Raw genomic sequence first — 24494 nt, forward strand, 5'->3', positions numbered from 1 at the left:
TGTCTTCAGTTTATGATAGCATCAGCCATTTCAGTTGTGTTATCCTCTTCTGTCACCCTGTGTTGTGTGCCAGGGTCGTACTGTGTCTGAGTTGAACAGGAAAACAAACTGATGAAACAACATTATTTCAGGCCAGTTTTGTGGGTTCAATTCTTGTATGGGCCACTCTCTTAAGAGAGTTGGACTTAATGATCGTTGTGGATCCTTTCCAACTCAGCATATTCTGTGATTCTGTGAGAGGACCTCATGCCAAGGGTGTGCTCAGAGACATTGTGCCTCGTCTTTCCCCAGCACAAGGTTTCCAACATTCCATGCAGCTGCACCTTTTACCTGAGGAGGCATGTCTGGAAGACAAGCAGCAGAGGTGCAGTGGGAGGGGAATTGGGAAGCAAAAACCCCCAACTGAATCCCATATTTAATAAGTGTGATACACAGTCCACAGGAGCACCTGCTAAAGTTGTTAGTTCCCTAAAATTCATTTCCTTAATTCTGAACTAGTTCTAATTCTGATACTAATTTAATTCCTTTTCCAAATTCCTCTGCAAAACCTATTTCCAGCACAAGCCTCTGTGGATTCTGCCTTTTTTTATTAACTGAATGAGTTAATTTATACACCAAACTACTTTAGAAATGATTGAAAGAAACTTGCATTATGCTTATCTAACAGAAGCATATCAACTTTTATTGTTATAGATCATTTGCTTTCCCATAATTTCCCATCTTTTCCTCTGGTCAGTTTTAATGCAAGTCCCAATTTTAAAAGTCACAGCATGCAGCAGTTCCCTGACAGAACTAACTGAAACTTCATTTTCAGGTATTCTCCTTTGGAGGGCTTATTCTGTAAAGCAATATATTCAACACATGTACCCTGCTACAACACAAGCTTTTAATTTTCATTTAAATGGAGGTATAATTACATGCAGTTCTTGCACTGTAACTGCAGCAAATCACATCCTAAATACGCAATTGCGTTAAATCCTGATTAATGAAATTTCTTTGTAAGCTAGACATTCCCTGTTAGATTTATATAAAAATGACATATAAATCTAATAAAACAAAAAAGCTTCTGATATTTCCCTATACTGTTGCACTGTAACCAAGGTATATACAGGAAAAATATACAGCATTTATTATGAAAATATAATTCTTGTAGATACACTCAGAAAACTGCAAACATTCATAAACATCTCTCTCTTCGGGGAAAGAGAAAAGTGCCATTTAACAGGTGTTAGAATGTAAATGACATCTCATTAGTGACTTCCTTTTGCAGCTCAGAGACAAATAAAACCTTCATTTAAAAGCATTAGTGTTGTTCCTAAGGGTTTCTGGTATCATAATGTTTTGGTTTATGATGATATTTAGCCTTTCTAACATTCCCACTTATTTCTACAGAATAAACCAGCCTCTGTCTTTAAAGACTCAGAATAAAACCAGCGGTGGAAGAAGATGATGGTAAGTATTCAAACCTTCGTCCCTTGCAAGGAAGTGGTAGGGAATTACTGTCTGCATAAAAAGACAAAAGAAAAAAAGAGCAGCTCATCTTCATTCTGGACACCAACTGGTTTCTAACTTTCCTCTGCAAGGTGTGAAAACCTCTTCATGTTTCTAATGTGTAGGTTTTTGCAAAGGAGTTTCTCTCTTATCTTGCTCTTTCCAAATTAACCCACTTCTCACAAAACAATTTTGGAAACGTGTTAAATTGCCTCAAGTGTTACCGAAGTATTAATTCAGTTCTGGATTAATCACAATCCTGTCATTGCTACATCCCAGTTTCCATTTTATTAGAAAAAGGAAAAAACAATAGAAATCAAGCCCAAGGACTTCTAAGGGAGCAAGAGAAACTTTCACTTGAATTTCTAGGAACAACGGTGGTCAAATAGTATATTAAAAATATGGGTGTCTCTTGGGCGATGAAGTTGTCAGATTCAATTTCCATGCTGATCCTGTTGGAGAGCTATACCTCCAAGGGTGCAGGTAGGTATAGAAGATGAATTATGTTCTTCAGCAGATATGGGAAGGAGCATGAGAATCCCCCAAATTGGTCATCAAAATCTATTTCTAAACAGCCAGAAACACAAGAAGGTGCATGGCCTTCCAGTTTAATGCTTGGCACTGTTTGGAGTCAGAGGCCCTCCTTGTGGCTACTAAATAATTCACTCAACTGACCCCTTTTTTCCCATTTTTTTCCACACAATTTAATAGTTAGGCTTGTTTATTTACTGGAGATTTCACCATATGTGGTTTGACTGCTGGCTCATGTTACCTGTATCTGCAATGATGCACCCATTTGGCATATTTTTCTGAAGATCCCAAAGATTGTGGATGACAATGCATATACTTTCCCATGGTGTAAATTAGTTGTAAGCACATAAGATAAAAGCTGAAGCTTTATTTAAAAACCTCAAGGTATATGTATTCATAAGTGTAAACACAGGAAATAACAGTAAAAATGGTAAAATAATAGTAAAAAAAGAGTAATAATATGTGTTTTACACCTTTTCACTGTTAGTTCTTGCTCCTATCTCTTTTAATAAATCAGTTTACCACCTCAGGGGGAGTATTGTTTTTAGTCTCAACCAATTCTAGGCAAAGAACACTGCAGTGTAGGAACTGGGGAGATATTCAACTTCATAATGAAAAAGGGATGTAAAGACTGTGAAAAGACATGCAAGAAACTGACTCTTAGTGGATGGGAACAGATTAAACTGGCAGAAAATTCTGAATGCTGCAGGGAAAGCAAATAAAGAACTTTATTTACACTTGCTCAGAATAAAAGAATGAATGGGACATTCAATGGCTTCAAAAGGCAAAAAACTAACATGATGATTACATTTACTTTTTGGAGTTCTATAATTTGCACCTGTAGTAGTCATTATCACACAATATCATTATATTTTAAAGTAATGACATTTTGAGAATAATGTTGAGCAGTTAGATCTGAATGAAAAAGGCATTGCAGGGAGTCTACAAGTCTAAAAATCTTATGCATAAAGATAGTCTCTTTTAGTAATTTTTTTTTTTTTTTTTACTTTTTTAGATTTTAATTCTAGATTAAACCTATCTCATTTACTCAAATCCTTAATTATTCATCCTTAATTATTCAGTGAGTTTGTCAAATATAAGAAATTGGGACAGATGTTACAGCTAAAAATATTGAAACTTAATAGAATTAATGTCACTTTTTAAAGTTTTGACTATAGGTTTTTTTGATAACACTAAAAGCATATTACTATCCCAAAATAACAAAAGTATGTACATTTAACCATAATTTTTCTGGCTTTTGTTTGCATAAACAAAGAACCTCACAAAACATGAAGTTTTTCTGTTAGAGTTTTTCAAGGCATCCACGTTTAAGAAACACATAGTTATATTCTGAAAGCCATAAAACTTGCTATCTAGAAATTAGCTAAATCCCCTACTCAGATCTACTGGGAATATTTTGTTCAGGAGTCTTTTGACATCCTTTTTATATATATTTTTTAATCAATGTGATTATTCTACATTCTACAGCTTGATAGAGCACAATAAAGTATTAGCTAGTGAAAAAGAATTCACTGGATTTCAATCAATAATAAATTAGAACAAACATTTTCTGAATAAGTGCACAATAATTGTGTGACCAATTCATTCCATATCAGTTTGTTACTCAGCCAGTGTATCATTTACAATTAATCTGGAGGACAGTAGTGAGTAAAGGAAGACTGAGTGAGAATTTTTTCTGTATATAGCAAAGTCAGACATAGTTTTGGGAAAATATTTATAGAGTGAAGAATATTTAATAAAGTTAAATGAAAAATAAATATTTTAAATAAAATTGACAAACCCAAACAAATTTAAAACCCCAACAAAAGACATGCCAACAACAAAAACTCCCCCTAAAAAAACCAAAAAAACCCACAACAAAACAAAAACAAAAACAGAAACAAAAACAAAAACAAAAAAAAACAAACAAAACCAAAAAACCAAACCAAACCAAACCAACAAACAAACCAAAAAAACCAAAAAAACCACCCACCCAAACAAAACAAACACAATCACAAATACACCTCCTGGGTTCAAAAATATGTTACAGTGATGATTTGCTCACAGGCTCCATTTTTCCAGTAGCGCCTTGGTTTGCCCCAGAAGAAAGAAGGATCAATTCCAGATAGTGAGAAAGGGAGGTGCAGCACACAAAGCTCTGGAATGATGTAAGGGTTTCTGCATTTTAATCTCTGTTCTCTTGTAATCTCCCTCTGTGGTTCAAGTCAAACCACTTACTCCTTTTCTGCCACTGTTTCAATTTCAATACAATTTACTTATTTCCCAGGAGAAATGGAATGCTCATTTGTTATATGTAAAGCTGACTATAAAGCAAATACAACTCTCCAACACCCACTCCCCATTACTTTTGGAAATATCTTAAAATATTGGCAAGTGGAGGAGGGGGGGGAGGGGATACAGAAAGGACAAATCATTTGTGCTCTGCAAGTTATCTGGCTGCATCAGGGATTGTATTGGTTCGCAGAAAAAAGCATCTCTCTCATCCCAACGAGATCTTAGTGTCTTTCCTCATCATCCCACACCAGGACTGCTGATGCCTTTGTGATTACTAAGGGAAGAGGTCTTTGTTAACCACAAGATCTCTAATCTTGTCATCCCTTGTCGTTCCCCAGCCATCCTCTTGCTTGTCACTGACTTCAGTCAGCCTTTTGGTGTCACCTTCAGCACCTGTGACAAAGCGCCCCAGGTCAGGTACCGTCAGCCCTCTCTTCTATCTTTTGCCTAAGGTAAGAAGTTTGCTTCCCTTGTCCCAAGGACCAGACTGTAGTAAATATTACCCCAAACAGCCTTAAGATCCAAAAGGGTCATCAAGAAATCAATGTTTATTTGAAAAATAAGAAAATACCACAGCCAAATCAAAGCTAAACTGTTCAAAAACACCAATCCCAGACTCCCCAGTGGCAGAGATGGGTCCAAACAATAGAAGTCACTGAAAGAAAATCATAAAATTCCTTGCTTGGGTTTCCAGAGTCCTGCATCTCTCTCAACTTACAAAGTCCTTGTACAACCTTCAGTACTCAGATGTCCCTGAGTCCCCAGTGTCACCTTTCTCAGTCTCTTGAAGCTAGATAGATATCTGTCAATTATACTCTTCAGGGTACTTTGATATGTCCAGATATGTCCTTACTCATTACCATACCAGCCATGAAAAAAATCTTTTGTATAGACAGTAAGATTTGTTCATGCCATACGCAGCCTCTTTTTTTGGCCTGGGTTATGTCATGTCATCCAGCCCAGTTTAATATTATATTTGCAGTTTCTGTAATTGGTACGGCACTTTGTTGTAATTGCTGCTTTATTCCTGCACCAGAACTCAATGGTGTGTGCTTGTCTAGTCTTACAGTGAATGAATATGCTTGTACTGCCTTCTCAAATATGGAGAATACCCATCTTCGAATGCAGTTATTTAATGCTAGGTAGATTTTTATTGACATGACACAGCATGTTACCTGAAGCTATGTCAATCAGAAGTGCAGAGGGATCATATTTCATAACAACTCTCAATGAAATACTTCTGTAACAAACATAATACTGCCACTATCCAAAATTAAAATTACTGAAATTACAACAAAGTCTTTCTCTCATGCAATACCATTGCAGGCAAAGTTTTATACATGCACACACATACACACACACACACACCCCTTCCTCTCCTCACAGTCCCCCAGCAGAATATTTTTTAAAAGAGAGACTTGGTATTCATGGGAAGCTGGTTATTTTAGTGTCATCTTATTTCTGAGACACTAAGCAGAGCCTATATGGAGACTGGTTCTCCAACACAGCAGCTTGTTAAGGGGAGTTGAGTGACATCCCAGCATACATCTAGCTTCCTACTGAGTCTCCAACATCTGTTACTGCCTAACTGCCTGAAATACGTAGTGCTTTCTAAGAAAAAAAGTAAGGTTTGTTTTTGTTTTTACACATATGCTCAGCTGAAAAGTATGTGAGCTGATCCCCATCACATCCTTGGACATCTATGTCATCTGCTCACATACTGCAAGATATAGACTGATTTAGTGTAAGTTTTCCTCTGCTAACATTTTCTTAAAGACACAGGGAAAGGTAAATAAAGCTGGAAAAACATACATACATATACACACACACACACACACACACACACACATATATATATATATATATATCACTATTATACAGGCAGAAACTATGTTGAGTTGACAAAAAATGTGGGTGTTCTTTCAAACAAACTTAGTGATGGAAGCTTAACATAGCTGTAGTGGGTGATAAATCTTGAGGGCAGATCCCAGTTCTGGAAATGGGCACAAAGTTTAGGCTGAAATCCAAGCATACTGCATTAAACCTAAATATTTTAAGTCTGGTATGTATCAGACAGCTAATTTGTTGGATCATGTCATCATCACTATAAAAACCCCATATCCTGGAACTGCCAACTCCCAGTTCAGAATTTAGCAGGGAAATGTCTGGCTCCTGTTCAAAAATACAACGCAGAAGTGCCTGTGCTCCCAGAATCAGTCCCTAGTGCATGACCACCTTCAGGTAGAAGCAGCCAGATGGGAACAAACAGTGCTCTGCATTGCAAGTCCTGGAAAAATTCCAGATGAATGACGGGTACAGAACAGCAGTAAAATTTAAGCATTAAATGCCACTAAAATATATATATATATATATAAAATGTAAGAAATTATTGAATCAAAACTAAATCCTTTATAAAATTCAAGGTTGTCTTAATAGGTAAAATCTTCTAACCCATAAAAACTGGTGTTCAGCTGATCTCAAGGAGAAAAAATAGTAAATTTCACAGTGCATTCCAATAGGTAAATAATTTCAGGAGCTTTCTTAGGAGTAGTTTCAGCATTACGAATAAAATTCTGCAAAAGAATAACAGGAAGTACGGGATACTGGACACAGCTGTCTAATCAGACTTTGGCTGATGTAAACAAGATCTGGTAAGTGGATCTATAAATGTGTTATATGAACAAAGTTCAAAAAAACATCAGGTCCTTGTGATCTTATTGAATGATACAACTAAATTTAAGAAACTAGAACTTTTATTAATTTTTTAGTTAGTCAAGAAAATCCATACATCACTACCAAATAAAAGAAAAAGATGTTTTCTTATACTAGTCCATTACTTCCTAGGGCCACATATAAATATAAGCAATAATGTTTAAAATTTAAATTTTCATTGAGATAAGAATGCTCAAAGGGAAGTTTGAATCTAACAGCAGTACGATGACAGTACAATTTTGGTAGCAGAAATACTGTTTGGAAGGAGGCATTTCTTAGTAGCAAACTGAGTCACTAACAGCAAGTCACTTCTGGATTCAGTATTTTTTTAGGTTTTTAATTGGTATCTAGTGCCAATCCACGTATTTGGGGCTTATCTTGAAAGGAGGCATAAATTAGGGCTTTACATACATCACTGACAGTCTGTCCCAGCAGAGGGTTTCTCCCCAGTAAGGCAGGTAGCAAAGTCAAGGGCAGAGGTTTTAAGAGAAGTAAAGCATAGCCAAGGGAAGAGAGTAGAAGTACAAAGGAAATGTAATATTAATACTGTAGGAAAAAGATGTCAGAATTGGAGGGGAGGAAAGAACGAATGCAGAAAAGCTAATGCATTGAGGCAGTTAACAATATGCAAACGGATTCATCCCATTCACAACTCCAGGCATCTCTGTTTATTGATATGGGTAGCTACCAAAAGAGATCTAATTACACTAAAATCTGACTGATGAGAAGGCAGACACTCAGAAAAATTATTTGTTTGCTTCAGCTGTCCCACAGGTGATATTCCAAATACTCCCACGAAGCTAAAGGAAAATAAAAATAAAAAATAGCAAAAAGAACAAAAGAAATATAAAATTCAGAAAACTCACAAACTGTTGTGATACAGCTGCAATATACCTTTTCACTGTTTATAATAGCAAATAAAACAAATATAAGACCTGAGCATGTTTAAAATCTATTCTGAAAATGCACTCAGCTTTTCTTTGTTTTCCAAAAGGGCTACACCATCTACAGCGGCTTGGTACACAAGCCCCTGAGAATTAATGAGAAGGATTAATACATATTGTTATGACTCAAAGCATTTTATGATTAAAAAAGAGCCCATTTAACCATAATGATTCAAATTCAGCTGCAGCAATAGCAGGCGAAATTCCCATTGATTTAAGTGAGGCTGAATTCAATCCTCATCTCTTACGCCTTAATAACACTGTGGGCCTGAATATGACAGTGCCTCTTACTTTGTGTTTAACCAAAACAAATGTCTTAAAGGCCATCGTTCATCTTTAACCCTCAATAGAGTGCTGTTTCATCATTTTCTCCCTACAAGGTGTATCTCTTAATTCAAATGTATGCAATAAAAAGCATTCCCAAAGTATATCATATCTAGTTAACCACATTAAGCATTCCCTAAATGGAAAGGTCATTGATATTGGATGGATTTCTCAATTGGAACAGAAGACTATATCTCTGAGGAATTTTTATAGATGACATCTATATGTCTTAATTCCAGATTGTTTAATGCAGAGTACTTTTTGGTAGATACATTAAACTGCATAATAAGTTTAAAAAAATAGAGAATTAAAAATAAGAGTCTCCTTCATTTGCTTCATATCTTGTTTTAGATTTTGTTTGTCTGGACAGTGCAAAAAAAAAATTCTATTAGGTGACCTGTGACAGCATTTCAAGAACACACATGCAAATGCCTTGGAATGTGAGTGTGCTGCATACTAAGGAGAAAAAAAACCCACAAAAAAAAATTAAAATGAAACATGATAAACCAAATAATTGAAAATCCTTGTGTTTGGCTGAAGTTAGACTTTTATAAGACTTTATGTAATCACTAATTTTGACTTTTGCACTGTTTGCACAATATTCACAAATTTCATGAAGTATCAAGGTATTATCTAAAATACTAATTTTTCCATCCCAGAGATAAAGATTTATTCAGGGAAACTTGAAAAAAACCACATTTTCTCCTACATTCAGACTCCACACAAGGCAGTTATCATCAGAATATGTCCTGTCATGTCATGATTCTGTACCTCAAATGCCCCCACAGTGCATTGCCCATCTCTTGTGCCCCTCCTGCACAGCTCTTCCATCCACTCACCTTTATAAGGAGAGCACTGAGGACAGGCCTTGGTGGCCTTCAACAGTCCCAAGGAGGAAGAAGGAAACAATAGCACACAGGAGTGCTTATTTTGAAAGCATTCCAGCCTGCTTCTGGGAACAAAGCCCTAGATACTGTAGGGTGAATAAAAGGCTAAAGAAATGAAGCACTCTGAAATTTTAGAATTTCTAGAAACTCTACCACCTCCACCACTAGACGTACATCACCACTTCTGAGGTTGTGAACCACCATAATGTTTCTTTGGGGAGTATAAAAATAACATGCAATTGGTTTTCACCTTGGAGAAAATGTCCAAATAGAAAACAACAAAATGTGGTGCAGGGGGAAGTTGTAAAAGTGCTCTGGGTTCCCTCCTCTTATATCCGAGCCTGAATTCAAGTGGCGCAGCACGCCACTGGCCTTTGGTAGCTCCTTCCAATGGTACTTTCTCTCTGTACAGGCTTTACCCAAATCAGTCGAACAATCTTGACCAGTGAGAGATCACTTCACAGCTCTCAGACTACCCCTGATTACCAGCACTCAGACTACAGTGTTAAGAGGTGGCAAGGAAATTGGTGGGGGGAAGGAGCAGACAGTAGCAGTCTTTAATTCAAGATACTGGCATGCTTGTAATGAAGATGCTGGACAACTTCAGCAAGGGGCTTGAACAGTCTTTTCTTCATCTTTCTTGAAAAGACTGACCTGGCTAAAATAAACTGTTTTTACAAAACCAGACCAACAAGACTAATTGAAAAAGGGGCTTTCAGTGAGTAATTTCTTTTAAATGTGACTGTAACCTCAGTTAGAGAAAACTGCATGGAATGATGCATCAGGTAAGAAGTGGTCTTGTTTTTCAGGTGAAAAAGTGAGTTTGTGCAGAAGTCAGCACTAATCTTAGAACCTAACAGCAACCTTTGATCAGCAATGTCTTTCCTACCTTCTGTTTAAACAAAGAAGGAAAGAGACTATCACAGTGCTCCTTAAAATGTACAAATAATTTCTTGTCCTGAGTTTGCTTTGCATCCCCATTGATTCTGCTGATGAGAATTTTGCTGCTGCTGCAGAATCACACAAGGGTACCTTCCCCTGCACAAGGGTAGCAGCAACATCTTCCTCCGAGCAAGACCTTTCCTGCTTCACCTTTCAGGTCATGCTGCCTCACTGATATTTAAATTTTTTGAAATGGCTTAGCATGCACTTCTGAATCCTAATCTTTAGACAAACTCTTGGTTCACCTTCTAGCCCTAGACTCCTCCAAGATCAGCTTCACATTAATATTGTTAGTTAAAACTACTCAAATCAGGAGACCTATTCTGTTCAGCCTTTTTTCCCCCTCCCTTTCTTTACAAAAAAAAAAAAAAAAAAAAAAAAAGGGGCAAACTGTTTTATATCGACAGCCATCTGTGAGCCTGTCTTTTAGACCATCAAACTCTTCCATCCATTACCAGGAGCCTTCCTCACCTCCGCTGCATGACAGCGCAATAAAGATGACATACTAATTCAATGACTTGTAATTTCAGCTAAACAAAGACAAGTGCTGCAGCTTCTCCTTTTGTATTTTGGTACCATATCGGTGAAGCCAGCTATGCAAACATAGCACTGGGAGGGTTTTATGACAGCAGTTGAATGGGGAGAGTAGCTTGGTGTTGCTTTTTTATGGGTTTTGGCTCCATGAAATTTGGCTCGGTGCTGCTGGCCATTGCCATTGTGTCTGGATTCTGTGTCAGCAGCAGCTAATTGTTCCAATAATGTTTATCATAGGGATCCACCAGGGAGCTGTATATGTGGAGATAAGCTACAGGGCAATGATACTCGCTATCTTACTGATCTCTATACACAGTGCTTTTGCTTCACGCCAAAAAGCTCTTTAGGTTTCCAGTCTTAAAAAGAAAGAAAAAAAAAAAAAAAAAAAAAAAAAAATGAAAAAAAAAAAAAGATTAAAAATTGTGCCAACAATAGTGTCTAAGGGGATGTAATCAGGTTCCTCTGATAATCTTAGTAACACATGAAAGTCATGCGCAAAAGCAGTAATTGAAGTAGTTGGTTCTTTCTACCACCTGCTGTTGAAGTCACAGGTTAATCTAAATGAGGTCCCCTTCCTATGAAGTAGGATGCAAGGCGCTTTTTAAACCATGAAAACGTCTTACGCAGGCTTTGCAAAATAATAAAGAAACAGTTCATTAAATGAAAAGTATTAAGTATCCAGTGCTTGCTCAACATTTCATGCTGCTATCGGGTGCCATATCCAAGTGGAAAAGCCATTCTAATGTTTAAACCCCAATGCACACTTCAGTTTGCATGAGGAAGCGGACAAAAGGAGTTTTTCAGGCAGATGTCCCCAAATAACTAGACATTAGGGAGCCAATGTAACAGGTAGTAAGAAAGTGACTCGGTTTCAGAGTTTGTTTTCGACCCCCAAGAACAGTACAGAAATAAACTTCTAAGGACGCAATGAAACACTTCAATGTATATATAAGTAGATAAATTGCATTTTTAATTCTCTTGCAATTTCTTCACATTATTTCAAGGGTTACAAAATATACATTTGAAGATCTGAGCTCTGAACTGGTCAATTTACAATGTTTTCCTACTATGTTTTGATCCAAACCCCAAATATAAGACAAAAACAATAAAATAAAAATGTCACTGTGGTTAAGAATCACTATAATTACAAATACCCTTTGTACGTTTTAGCATAATAAATGACTTATAATTAAAGCCTCAATGCTGTGGCTGTATTACCAGCTAACTATTATTCTTACTGGCCCTGTGAAGTTGCCCCAAGATCTCTGCCACACACATTATTAATCTGCTTAAGTATTAGGTGCATAAACTCAGCAGAGTTAATAAAATGCTATAGCTTCATCTCCAAAGTACAGAAATCCCTCCCTTATGGAAAAGTCCTGAAGGATTTAATAAGGATACCACTAGTTATTTCCTATAGAAATTACTCCGAAATAATTTACATAATTTGAGAAAATTATATACTTCCTACAGGCTTTTGAACCATCCTAAGGGATTCTGCAGCAAAGACAGCAGACTTTCTGAAATTCTATTGGATATTATAATATTCTGCTATATTCTAGAGAAATCTCCCATGAATCTTCTCTGAAGTTAAACTGATCTTGTTTCTGGGAACAGCAGGTTTTTGAGTATTTTCCCTCTTTTGTCATGGTTATCAGCTAAAGCTGCACAGTGGAAGTGGATCTGTAGAGCCAAACATCTGGGGCCGAGGATCCAGAATTCACATAATACACATTTTTGGGTGGTGGTTATAATGGGCTAGTTTTACTGAGGTGCCATGGACCAGCTGCTGTGGGCTAGGTGAGCTCCTAGAGAGTGTCCTTTGCTTTAGTTTCACACAAAATTGCAGTATGTGGGGGTGTTTCTCTCCAAAAGCACACCTATTGCACAAACTAATGGGTTAATGAAGGCATACCAGTGTCTTCTGTGTACCATGTAAGGCATCATTGAGAGAAATTGTTTTTGTGATAAACTGGTGAAAGTCAAGGCAGAACATGAGACATTAGAAATATTTCAGGCATAAAGTAAGAAACAAGCCTTCAAATGCATTTACCTCTACCACAATGACCAAATAACAAAACAATACAGCATCAAAGTCCAGAGAATTGTGTTTAAAACTGAAAATCTTCATGCCAAAAACCCAGGCAGTATTTCTATAGATATTCATAAGCAGTGAACAAAATGAACTGTTCATTCACTTGTATTTGTTTGCTCTTTCAGGGTTATCCTGACGCAGACAGTAGAGCTAGGAAAAGTATGACCGTGTATTATTGACAAAAGATTAAAAAAATCCAAAACCCAAAATCCCCAAATTAACAATTTAAAGTTTTTTTAAAAAAATTTTAAGTGTTTTTCAAGATGCCAACTTTCTTAGAAACTTTGAGATACCTCAGCTTTCCTTGTATTACAAGAAAAGCTAAGTACAGACCTGAGATTCTGCAGCCATCAAAAGTAAAATTGGAATGTAACACAGACTATCATTTAATAAGGAATATGATGATGCCTGGAACTGTGCAGCCTACATGGACTTCTAAGATCCCCTTGCTGCACAGCGCAAGTGATATATTTTCATTTTTCTCATTCATCTTGCTTTTTATTTTAAAAATCAAGGCCTGATTCTGCCACCATTAGTCACAATGAGTAGCGCCTGACTCTGCAAGTAATCCCTATTGATTTCAGTTTTAATTCTTGTTAAATGCTGTTCATACAGGAAAAAAGGTGCCACTAAGGAGAAGTTAGAAGAATTCATGTACTGTTTAATTGTATTTCAGCTTTTTCCCCTCTCCGTGTTAGTGTGTGTGCATTCTTCCATCTCTCTCTTTCAACCCCCTTCCTTTTGTCCCTAGCCCTTTTACATGCTGTTCTCTCCCTTCCTGTCCCTTCCTCCCTCTCCGCTCTGTCCCCTCCCTTGTGACTCTCCAACTCTGCTCACATTTCCAATTGTCAGCAGAGACAAGCCAGAATGGGTCCAAGTCCACCACAGTGTTTGTTACATGTTTCCAAACTGCACAAAATATTATTGGACCTCTGTCTATACTTGCCAAGTTCCCAGTATTCCCCTTCCCTACATGAAGTGTGATGTGAAGGACAAAAGTATGTGTAGAAGTTTCAGGGATTCATGAAACTAACACTCCCAAACTGGCCATCAATCTATGTGGAGGAGTAAAATGTTGCTCACTACCCACGTTGCCTTCCTGTTTCCATACTCAATACAGGGTCAACTCCTGTGACCGGAGTTCCTTAACACATACAGGATATGCAAATTGAAAATAAACACAAAAGCAACCTTCCAAAACAAAATGCTCATTCATGTTCCCTCAGGGATAGGTGAGAGAACACACTGCCTTTAACGACTAAGTCGTTACAGCAATACAGGACTGGATATATGATAACCTTTATCCTCCTTCTTTTACTCTTCCACTAGAAGCAAGTACAGATTCCATTCACTGTATTACATTTAGAGGAAAAATAAAATACTGAAAATTTGAGAAAAAGTATGAGAAAGACCCATTCTATTCCAAATGCACTGAGGAAGATCTATATGACATATTTCAAAAATCTTTCCTCAAAGACCTCACCATTTTATCCTGTGCATTTCATGGGCTAAGAAGAGGTTTCTAAAAGAGGCAGCAACCAGGTTTGGATGTGCAACTCGGATTCCATCTCATCTATATTCTTGACTGCTGAATTAACTTTTTAAAGATCTACAACCATTAGGAATAATTCAAAATATATTGGCATCTCCTATTTCTCGTACTTGGCCTGAGTTCATTCTTCTCCCGTGGGAGATGAATCTTTCAAGCCTCACTTTTCCATTTCACTGCTCTAGTGGCTTTCTACAACATTTACAGAGCCAGGATGGTGGATTTGTAGCTTCTGAATGAACTGTAATTGCTTGTACCATCTTCAGAATATCAATCTTCAGGACTTCTCCTGTTTACTAGTTTATTCCTAAAATAAACTTTGCTTTTAAGCGCCAGATGGCTTTTCCACAGCAAGATAGCTCAGGGTACTACCAATGTTTATTCCACGCTCTCAGAGAAATTTCTGGTTGGATTCTGCCTAAAATAGGCAATGGATTCTATCAAATACATGTTTTTAACTTCCTCCTGTTTAACACCTTACTGTAATATGGCATTTAAATACTACCAAACTTCTAAATGCCAGATACTGATAATATTTATTAAATAAAATGAAAGTATGCCCTTACCTATGGGTAAAATGAATGAAATACATGCTCGATTTAGAATAAATGCGAAAAAGTCATGTGTAACCACTGTGCAAATTATTTTTATAAGAGGAAAAGAAAACACAGCAAAAGCTAGTGAGCATTTATATTAGATTCTAGAAGTGTTTCTGAGGGAAAAAATAGAAGGTTTTAAAACAAGTCATTTATGAGTAGACAAATAAATATATTTTTTAGGGAGTTTTTAATGTGAATGATGAATGTTATAGGAAAGAGCAGCTGTTGGCCCCTTCTACTCTGTAAACTAAAGAACCCTACCCTAAATCCATTTAAGCACAATTATAGCAGTAATTGTACAGGAAAATAGGAAAGGGAGTCTTAAAAACAGTCCCAGCTGTGCCTGAGAAATTTGTGCAAAATGTTTTTAAAGCCCTTTTAGAGTCCTTACATACACCTGCTTAAGAACTGGATGTTTCCTATTTTAATTTCTGCATTATTAACACATTTGCTAGCTAAGATCTGATGCCAATATTGTTATTGTTAAAATGGCAACATGCAGAGCTGTTGGAACTATTGCAAATAAATATTTAGCTGTCAAGCAGTATTCTGAGGTGAAGAATATTTCATTTAAGGAACACATAGAAGAAAATTCTTACTCAACAGCACTGAAATGCTAAGGTACAGGACTATTTTCTTATTTCTCAGAGTATGCATCTATTTCCAGAATTACACTTAGGAATTATATGTAGTCACAGAAAATGACTATGATTTCTGCCATTCATAGAACTTTCCTAGGAATATTTTTTTTTCCATTCTGATAAGCTATACAAACAGCAAAGTGAGAAAATAATAAATACCCAAAAAGGCCCACCAAATAAAGGTAAAAAAATGTCTGTAGCTTGTCAGTAGCACCTGTGTAAAGATTTAAAGCTGCCTCCTCTCTGGTCTAAGTTATTTCACCTGCAAATGGTCCTCCAGATCACTTACTCTAGATAAAGGCCCCCTCTTAGCGTTGTGACAGACTGAGGTGTAAATGGCAGCTTAATCAGCTTTATATTTGAGCACTCTTCTCTTAACAAGAGAAGCCAGACTATAGTCTATACCCATGACCAGAATGTAGTGAAAGAGGAATTTACATAACCACCTCATGTTATGCATCCACTCTGCTCACTTTATGTTAGGTGACTTATATCCATGGGTCCTTCCCATCAGGAAGTGAGAATAGGAGCTGCTACTAAGAGCTTTAAAACTCACAGCAAATGCAAATGTCTACATTAGTTCCTGCTTGTAGTCATTTGGTAGAAATAGGGGCCATAAAATAACTGTATAGAAATTACAAATCAAATCTTCAATTCAAAGTCTAAATCAAATCAGAAAAAAAAAATAGAGGAGTTGCAGCATTTCACTAATTTCAGCTGCTCCATTTTCTGTAAAATCATGCTAGCACAGAAGAAAAGAGATATGAATTAATTTCTTCAGTATAAGCAATTCCTATTAATTTCTGTGGAAGCTGCATGAATCAAGGGTAATAGACCACCATTAAGATATATGAAACTGAAAGGCTGTTGACTTTCAGAAATCAGTTAAACTGGGCTAGCTGAAAGACAAGTTAATATATTTTTAATTAGACCTCCATTTGCTCAAGATAAAGATTGCAATCTCAGTGTGAAATGTATCTCAAAATATCGAGCCAAACATGTAGTCTGAGAAAAGCTATTTCTTAATGTGTTAAACATTTACACTTGGACTAAGGGGTCTGACTAAATAAGAAACCCTTGCAAGACTGATTACCTAGGTGGCATGATATCTGCACACTGTGTGCTTATTTAGATCTATGTGATGTCTAGCACAAAAATAATAATAATAAAAAAATAATAACTATAAATAGTCTAAAATTACCTAGCAAAGCAGAGCTGCTTGCTATTGGTTAGGAGAGAAATTCTTTGACTGGAAAATAACTTTAAACATTAACTAAATTAATTACACCATTAAATTTTAGTTGTTGCTAATAAGCATTCCAAAGCATGTTATTCACACAAATGCAATTTGATATGTTGTGATTTTAAGCAAGTAGAAAATAAGGAACTATTGGCCCTAGTTCAGCAAAACTGTCAAAAGCCAGTGATGAGTCAAAGGCAACTCTTTCTCACTCTGAAGACTGAAACACCTCCTCTTTGAGACGTGTTAGGAACAGCAGGCTATCTGCAAAAGTCACATTGTCACGGTGAGAAGAAAAACTTGGTGATATGTGATATCCATATATTTTCATCCCCTAAAGAGGCTAGAAAACCCATCTGATCTACCTACAATGCATCTGGAAATGAGATGACAGATCTCCAGTTCCTGTGAGACCACATCCCGGTTTAATCGGGTAAGCCAAGAGAAGGTTGACCAGTTTCTGCGTGTGTGGACAAGCAAGTCTCCCACTCCCCTAGGAGTGACCTAGGGAAAAAAAAAAATCTTTTTTATGACTTACCTCTTAGAAGAAGGTTCTGCGTGCAGGTGGAGTGGGCCAGAACCGAACTCCTCACCAGCTAGCTGGATTCCCAAAATTCAATGCCTGTGTAAGATTACACAACTGGCAAAATAAAACTGATGCAGATTCTTGAATTAGCTGGCTGTGAGGCAAGGAAGTAATGATTTATAGTGTTCATGCTTCTCATTTTAGCTTGGATTTTTCATGAATTTTAAAACTCTCATTGGCTTCATTTGGCATTTGCTCTTTTCTCACTACATACACTCTACCAGATACATAATTTAGAATTCCGCAACTACAACTTAAGTAGGAAAAAAAAAAGAAATGAGAGATTCATTTTCTTCAAGCCTTCTTAGAGCCTTAAAACAAAGCTCTGGGTTTTTTAAAATCTAAATAAAGGAAAATGAAGAATTTAAAAAAAAAATTTGAAAAAAAAGAATACTAATCAAGCTATATGAAGGACATAAAGGCTATATATTGCCCTCTTCAGTGTTTTAAATAGGTGCAACTGAAATATCTATAACCAAAATTCTGAGAAGATGAAAGGTAAAACCAGTCAGTCTGCCTTTATTGTGTATGGATTTATCGCAAAAACTCTCATCTTCTGCTTGAACCTTGGTATGTTGAAAACAGATAAATCCTTCACTGTAATAACTATTCTGCCTCCAAATATGATGCAGAAAACCAGAAATATGCTGCTACCAAAACTACAGTGAAGATCACTGGAGCCAGGTGTTTTAGATAAGATCATCAGCCTTGAATTTATCTGACTTTCATAACAATACTTTGCAGAACATTTTCATTTTGTGTTCTCCGTTATGGCATGGATATCAAGCTACAGGGAGTGCTGTTGGTGGGGTTCAGGGCAGGAAGTAGAAGATGAAGTAATGAGTAGAGAAACAGCTAAAAGATTTGTGACTCACCTACATGGTGAAAGGTTCTAAGAAATACCTCTTGCATATGCTAGAAAAGATGCACACATGCCAGGCTTCTTGGATTTAAAGGAGAACTATTTTACCCTCTAAAGACTGAGGGCAAAAGACCAAAGTAGTTGAATTTTGTCTGTAGGTTACAAACGAAGTATATTTTATCAGAAGAATGTATTTCAAAGTCTGACCTTTATGAGGAGAAATACAGGTCTGGCACTGACGATTTGCTACGAGTAGTAGCAGTCCTGATGTGATTATTAGGTTTGAAGCCCACCTGGAAAGATTTGGTCCTTCACGCTGTCAGTCCAGTAGCGTAGTTCAGCCTGGGATACACGTAAATATGATTGATCACATTTCTGAGTAACAGAGCTGTCATTATTATCACTGACTTCTAGCACCAGCTATGCCGAATTTGCATCTCCAAAGAATATTTGGGATACCATGTGGTGAGCCTTGGGCAGAATGATCAAAAGCTGGAGGTATTTTTCACACAATTTCTACATCCTTGTGATGGATTTTTCTGGCATTTTCATGTGAGATTTGGAGACATTTTTCTGACTAGACGACAGGACCATGTATTTAAGGATTCTGCCCAAAAGTGACAGTTGGCAATCTAGTTGTAACAAACATCCCACTGGTTTGGGCAAGAAATTAGACACTTTTCCAGCAGTAACGTTATATGAGAGAAATTGAGATAACCCAATAAGAAGGAATCAAGATGGACATAGTAAAGATTGCTCTTTAGATGACCTTTTCTAAATAGTAGATAAGACTTCTCCCATTAAATTAACATATTTACATAAATATTAAGCTTTCAAACTGAGCAATAATCAGTTTTCTTCCTCTGAAGCCGACAAACGGGGTTATTAAAAATACATCAACTCTTTGAGGGGAAATAGAAAGCACTAGCTTCCTCTTTCTACACCACTGGAGCCTCTTAATTGTCATGTGCTACACAAATGAGGAGTGTAGAACAGAGTTTGAGCATGGAATCCAGCGACCCCAGAAGGCTAGGTCCATATTAAGAAATTTGCACTGTAGTTCTCCACCCACGCTCAATCTACTTATTTGCTCAGACTAAATAGAAAACAATTTGTTTTAAATGGTATTTTTTGCACTAAAATACACTTCCAGACATGTTGCAATGTTTTATGCTTGGTTCTGAGTAATATGATTAAACATCTAGTACAATAATTAGATTAGATTCACTTAACAGCCCCACTTAAATTAAAATTCCTTCCTCTGTCCAGAAACTCCCAAATATGATTTACCAAGTTGTAGGTAAAATTTCCTGATTATTAATCCTTTTAGTATGTCTATGGGAGAATAGTTACTCTGAGATCAAGACAGAAATCAAAAAAGCTTTTGCTGCCACTATAAAAGTATCTTTTTGTCTACAAAGCCTCAGACAGCCACTGGGGCCAAGCCAGGATTCCTGTAGTGAAACAATTGACTTGGCATCATGTTGACACATATAAACAACAGTCTGTCAACAGGCCTCACATTAGTGACAGAACATTTTTGGCGAAACAGTAGCATCCTTCTGGGCACTATGGCAATAACAGCCAGTAGCATCCATTCATGCCTTCACTCTACAGCACAATATTAATTAAAAGATTATAACAGTGACACTTATCCAAGAAGCTAAAAACCCGCAGAAACATCCATGCAGAAGAGGAGAATGTTTATTGAATGAGAACACGCCTCTAGCTGCTTTTTCATACAGTAATTTTAGACTTACACACTGTATGTAACCTCTGTCAATTCACAATTAGCAGGTAACTGGAATGCTTGCTTGCAAATGGCCTTGTGAAGTGTATGTACACACACACACACACACACACACACACACACACACACACACACACGTGCCATCAACTTATGTAAATCAACTTCTCTCCAGCCTGAACTAAAAAGCACAAAACAAATAGCATTGTTCATGAAAATAAGCAGTGCTGAAGGCTTTCCTCCCCTCTCCCTTTTTTAAAATGAAGGCCCAAATTAAAATAGAATCACAACTTTTGATGTTTTTATATTTTGCCTTTTTTATGTCTTCTCTAACACCTAAAATATATATAAAAGGGAGTTTTTTATGTTTGCTGAATATCTGTCAGAGAGTTAAAAAAAGTGTGAAAAATATTTCATATAGATAATATCTTTACCATAGCTCTGCTTTTTAACTTTTAAAAAGTCCTTTAAATATGTTTAATGCTTATTAATAATCCTTTAGAATCAATGGATTAAAATTAGAGGTAATATATGAAAGGGAACTTGGAAGGATGGAGAAACATCAATTACCTTCTGGCAACTAGTAGAAGCTTAAATAGTAAGAAAATACAACATGCAAAGGAAAGTAGATGGCATCCAAGGACCCCAGAAGAAGCACAACATCAGTTTTGGAAGGTGCATATGCAAATTAGTATATGCAGTTTGTCTGGACTAATTATCCTAACTGAGATACCCCACACTGTGTTGCAAAGGAATTCCCCGAACTCATGTGACAAGAAGTATCATGCATACGGGCATTCACAGACCCAGGCACAGGAACGTAAAAGAAACATAGCAGGGGAAAAAGTGAGGAGAGACCTTTAGAGGTTTTATAATTCCCCCGCACAGTATTTTATGACTAAACCATCTTAGACAGATATTTTTCTTTGCCTAAATATTTAGTGGTGCAGATTTTGCAACATTTTTGTACATTTTATTTCCATTTCAAAACTTTTTGAGCAATATCTCATCTCTTACCTTAATCCCATGGAAGAGTGGTTTTGACTAGAAAGTCAAATTATTAAGTATCTGAAGGACATTCTGGCCTTCTTCAGGCTAAATCAAACCAGTTATTCTAATCTCATTGGATTCACAGCAACAGGTATATGAATATAAGGACACCTACTGCCAACAGCACCCAGAGAGTTGAAGTGCCTCTGACATGTTATCCCTCTCCTATTGCAAGGCTGGATGGTAATCTGAGCTTTCCCATTGAGTTAAACACATAAATCCTCTTCTCAGGAAGGAGGAAAGAGTTAATTTTCTCTTTTAAAACAGCTGGTGATAAACATACAGTTTGAGCATACACTTCTGTGTGTCCCAAATGTCAGACTACAGGTTAGCCAGAGCCTCTAAGGCAAGACAAGGAGAAAGAAAGCGAGAGTATGGGATGCTTCACATAGGAAAATTAATTTAAAATATCCATCGTCTGATTTTCAGTTTTAATTTGGAGATTTCTTCATGAGTTGCATAATCTGATTTTTTTAAAGTAAAATGGAGAATCTAAGAAAAATAGGCATTCTTTTTGGAAGTCAGCTCCCTCACCACCAAATCTCAAGTTCTCTCCCTGTCCCTGAACCCAGAGTTCCCTGGCAGCCCTGTTTCTAAAGAGGTAGAAGAGCATGCAATAGCCAAACTGGTCTTAGCTAGGTACTTGAATGCTCTTCTCAGAGGACCATGTTGTTACAGGGTTTCAATCTGTCTGGTCAGAGAATCCCAGGCTCAACCTCTTCCATTTTTAGGTGCAAATCTTCTAACTATTGCAAATATTATGTTAGTTACTTTTCTGCATCTGTGTCTTCCAGACTGAGAAGTTAATTTTTAACAACGAGAGGAACAAAACCAAACACATCTCTGACACTTGCAATTAAGGGCAATAAAATTAACTGGGTTTGGCCAAATTCTTCCTCTCCTCCATGTGCACGTTCTTACTGAATTCATTATATACCTGCCAGGAGCGCACGATAAGATCTAAAATAAAACTTCATTAAAGTACACTTTTGTCTATGGGAGACACAAGTTACCTATGGAAGAGCACAAAGACCTTCACCACAGCACCAGGGACAGTCCAAATGACAGATTAGTTTCCTTTTCTTAGCCTGCATGCTGTATCATAACACACTTCCATGTGCTGATATCAAAGCTAAGGAAAGCGTTACTAATTAATGAGGGATTGTAAGACTCGCCTATGCAGTCCATTTTAGTTATATTTGTAGAGTTTAGCCAAAGAATGAATATTTAGGCAAAAATAGAAAAAACATTAATGTACAAAGAATAATTTTATCCTTACCAAATTTAAACAGTTAGGATGATACTAACTGAGCTCTACATCTTTTAGTCCTGCAAGAAATCTCAGCTTTTCTAGAATTCTGATTTCAAACTGAGGTCTTGAAAGTCCAATATTTTACTTTTACTTTTACTTTGATATCAAAATCAAACATGTATTTTGTTTCTTCTTGGATTTTTTTTTTTTTTTTTTTTGTATTGTTACATTAGAATATTTCATTTTGATGGATCTAACCAGTCTAAAAATCTTTGTTTTGAGTAAATTTACAGTTGAATAGATTTTGCTAATTGATATGTCTTGCCTGTATCTTATAATTACTGAGTCTCTGATTTTCCATACTGGGTGCAAAGACTACACATTGCTTCAACAATATAAGTTACATGTTGTCCCTAAACTTGCTTAGCTCAAAAAAACCCCAAACAAACAAAAAAACCCAAGGTATTTTCTCTGAAAGTGGTGAGTGATAAAATCAGCTGGAGATCTTTTCTCATCAAAGTAACAGTGGTCTGGCCAAAAGCTATCATATCACAGTGAAATACTATGGAAAACAGAATTGGACTGCTATTCAAGAGATGGGAACTGCACGTTTAGGATCTGACCTCTAAGCTAAAAAGAGATACTTTGATTTTTCAATTAAAAAATTCAGTCAGGAGAACATGCCCCAAAATAAAGCCAAAGCAAAACCCCACGACTGTAGAAATTTCATTTCCATGGCAAAAAAATGGTCAGTCAAATGTGTGCCAGAGGTAGTTGAATGTCGGAGTCTTGCAATAGTTCTTTCTTTCACTACCCGGTGGGGAAGGGAAAAGATGGGAAGGGAAGAATTAATTAGCAAAATACACTGAGATTTTTCCAAGATGCATAGCTATAACTAAAATACCTTAGATTTCTCTCAAATTCAGCTGCCAGGTTTTCATAGGTGGTGCTCTCAAGGTCCGCGTTATTCTCACAATAAAAGAAAGAAAAAAATTAGTAGTCGAAGTTTAGGCAGGTATTTTCTGGGCTTGCAACTTTTGTAAATAGAATGCTGTTTATATTTTTCCCCCCCTTTTTTTTTTTTTTTTTTTTTTTTTTTTTTAATCCAATTCCCTCTAAAAACCAAAAGAATACAAACATCTTTTTTGTTATAGGGTTTCAAGTTTACTCTCCTGCTTGTGGGTCTCAAAGGAAAACGTCACAAGAAAGGAATTAAAATGACTCTTCAGGGGCTCAGAAAACATGAAATAAAAAGGCTTCAAATGATGAAATGTACAGAGTGATTTGTGGTGGTTTGTGAAAGTTTTATTGAATGTTAACTAGCAGAATGAAACCATAGCACTCAGTCTGGATTCGCCCCCTCCCAGCCTTTTCTCTCCCCTGTTGTTCAAATGTCATAAGCTTTTTACATTTCATCTGAGTTTCTTCTGACATTGAACTGAAGTGAGAAGGCTGAGAGAAAAACTTCTTAAACTATCATTTTCCTCTTGTCTCACTGTCCTTATGTTATACATGGATGGTCCTTATCCATGATAAGTTAGATAGAGCTCTGACTCCTGGATCTTGAAATTACTTGATGCAGAGCACTGTTGGGAATGCTCAATTGTCCTTTGTCTTTAACTATTTAGATACTCGACACTCATTGATTTTACTTGGGAGTGTGCAGGCCTACATCCAAAACAAAATTAGCCAGTGACAATAATATGAATGTGGTTACTTTTTTTAATATACTAAATTATAATGTAAAAACAATGCCAATTTCATGAACAATCCCAAGTTCCCTTGGTTAGCATTCCTAAAAAGTATTGTAGATACGGTTCAGTTGACTAACAAACACTTGTTTACAATAAAGCCTGAAAAAAGCTACAGTTGGTATTCCAGTTAGAACAATTTATTTATCAGGACTCAGATTTTCAAACACAAATGTTCTGAGATTCAGAGACAAATTTTCACAGCAGCAGGCATAACAATGTAGTACACATATAAATTTGGGACATATTATGCACATTTCTTGTTTGTTCTGTGATATCCAAAAGGACACAACCTACAGCTCTCAAAAAATTAGTTTCAAATGTCTTAAAAACATGTTAACTAGTACCTTCCATCAAAACAAGCGACCTTCCAACTTTTGTGTATTGTTCTTAGAAAGTTCTGGCAGCTCTTTTGTGTAACATTTAGTTTTAGACTTTAGTGGGTGTATGTAAAATCTAAAA

This window comes from Hirundo rustica, chromosome 3 (genome assembly GCF_015227805.2).
Source record: "Hirundo rustica isolate bHirRus1 chromosome 3, bHirRus1.pri.v3, whole genome shotgun sequence".
Taxonomy (NCBI): Eukaryota; Metazoa; Chordata; class Aves; order Passeriformes; family Hirundinidae; genus Hirundo; species Hirundo rustica.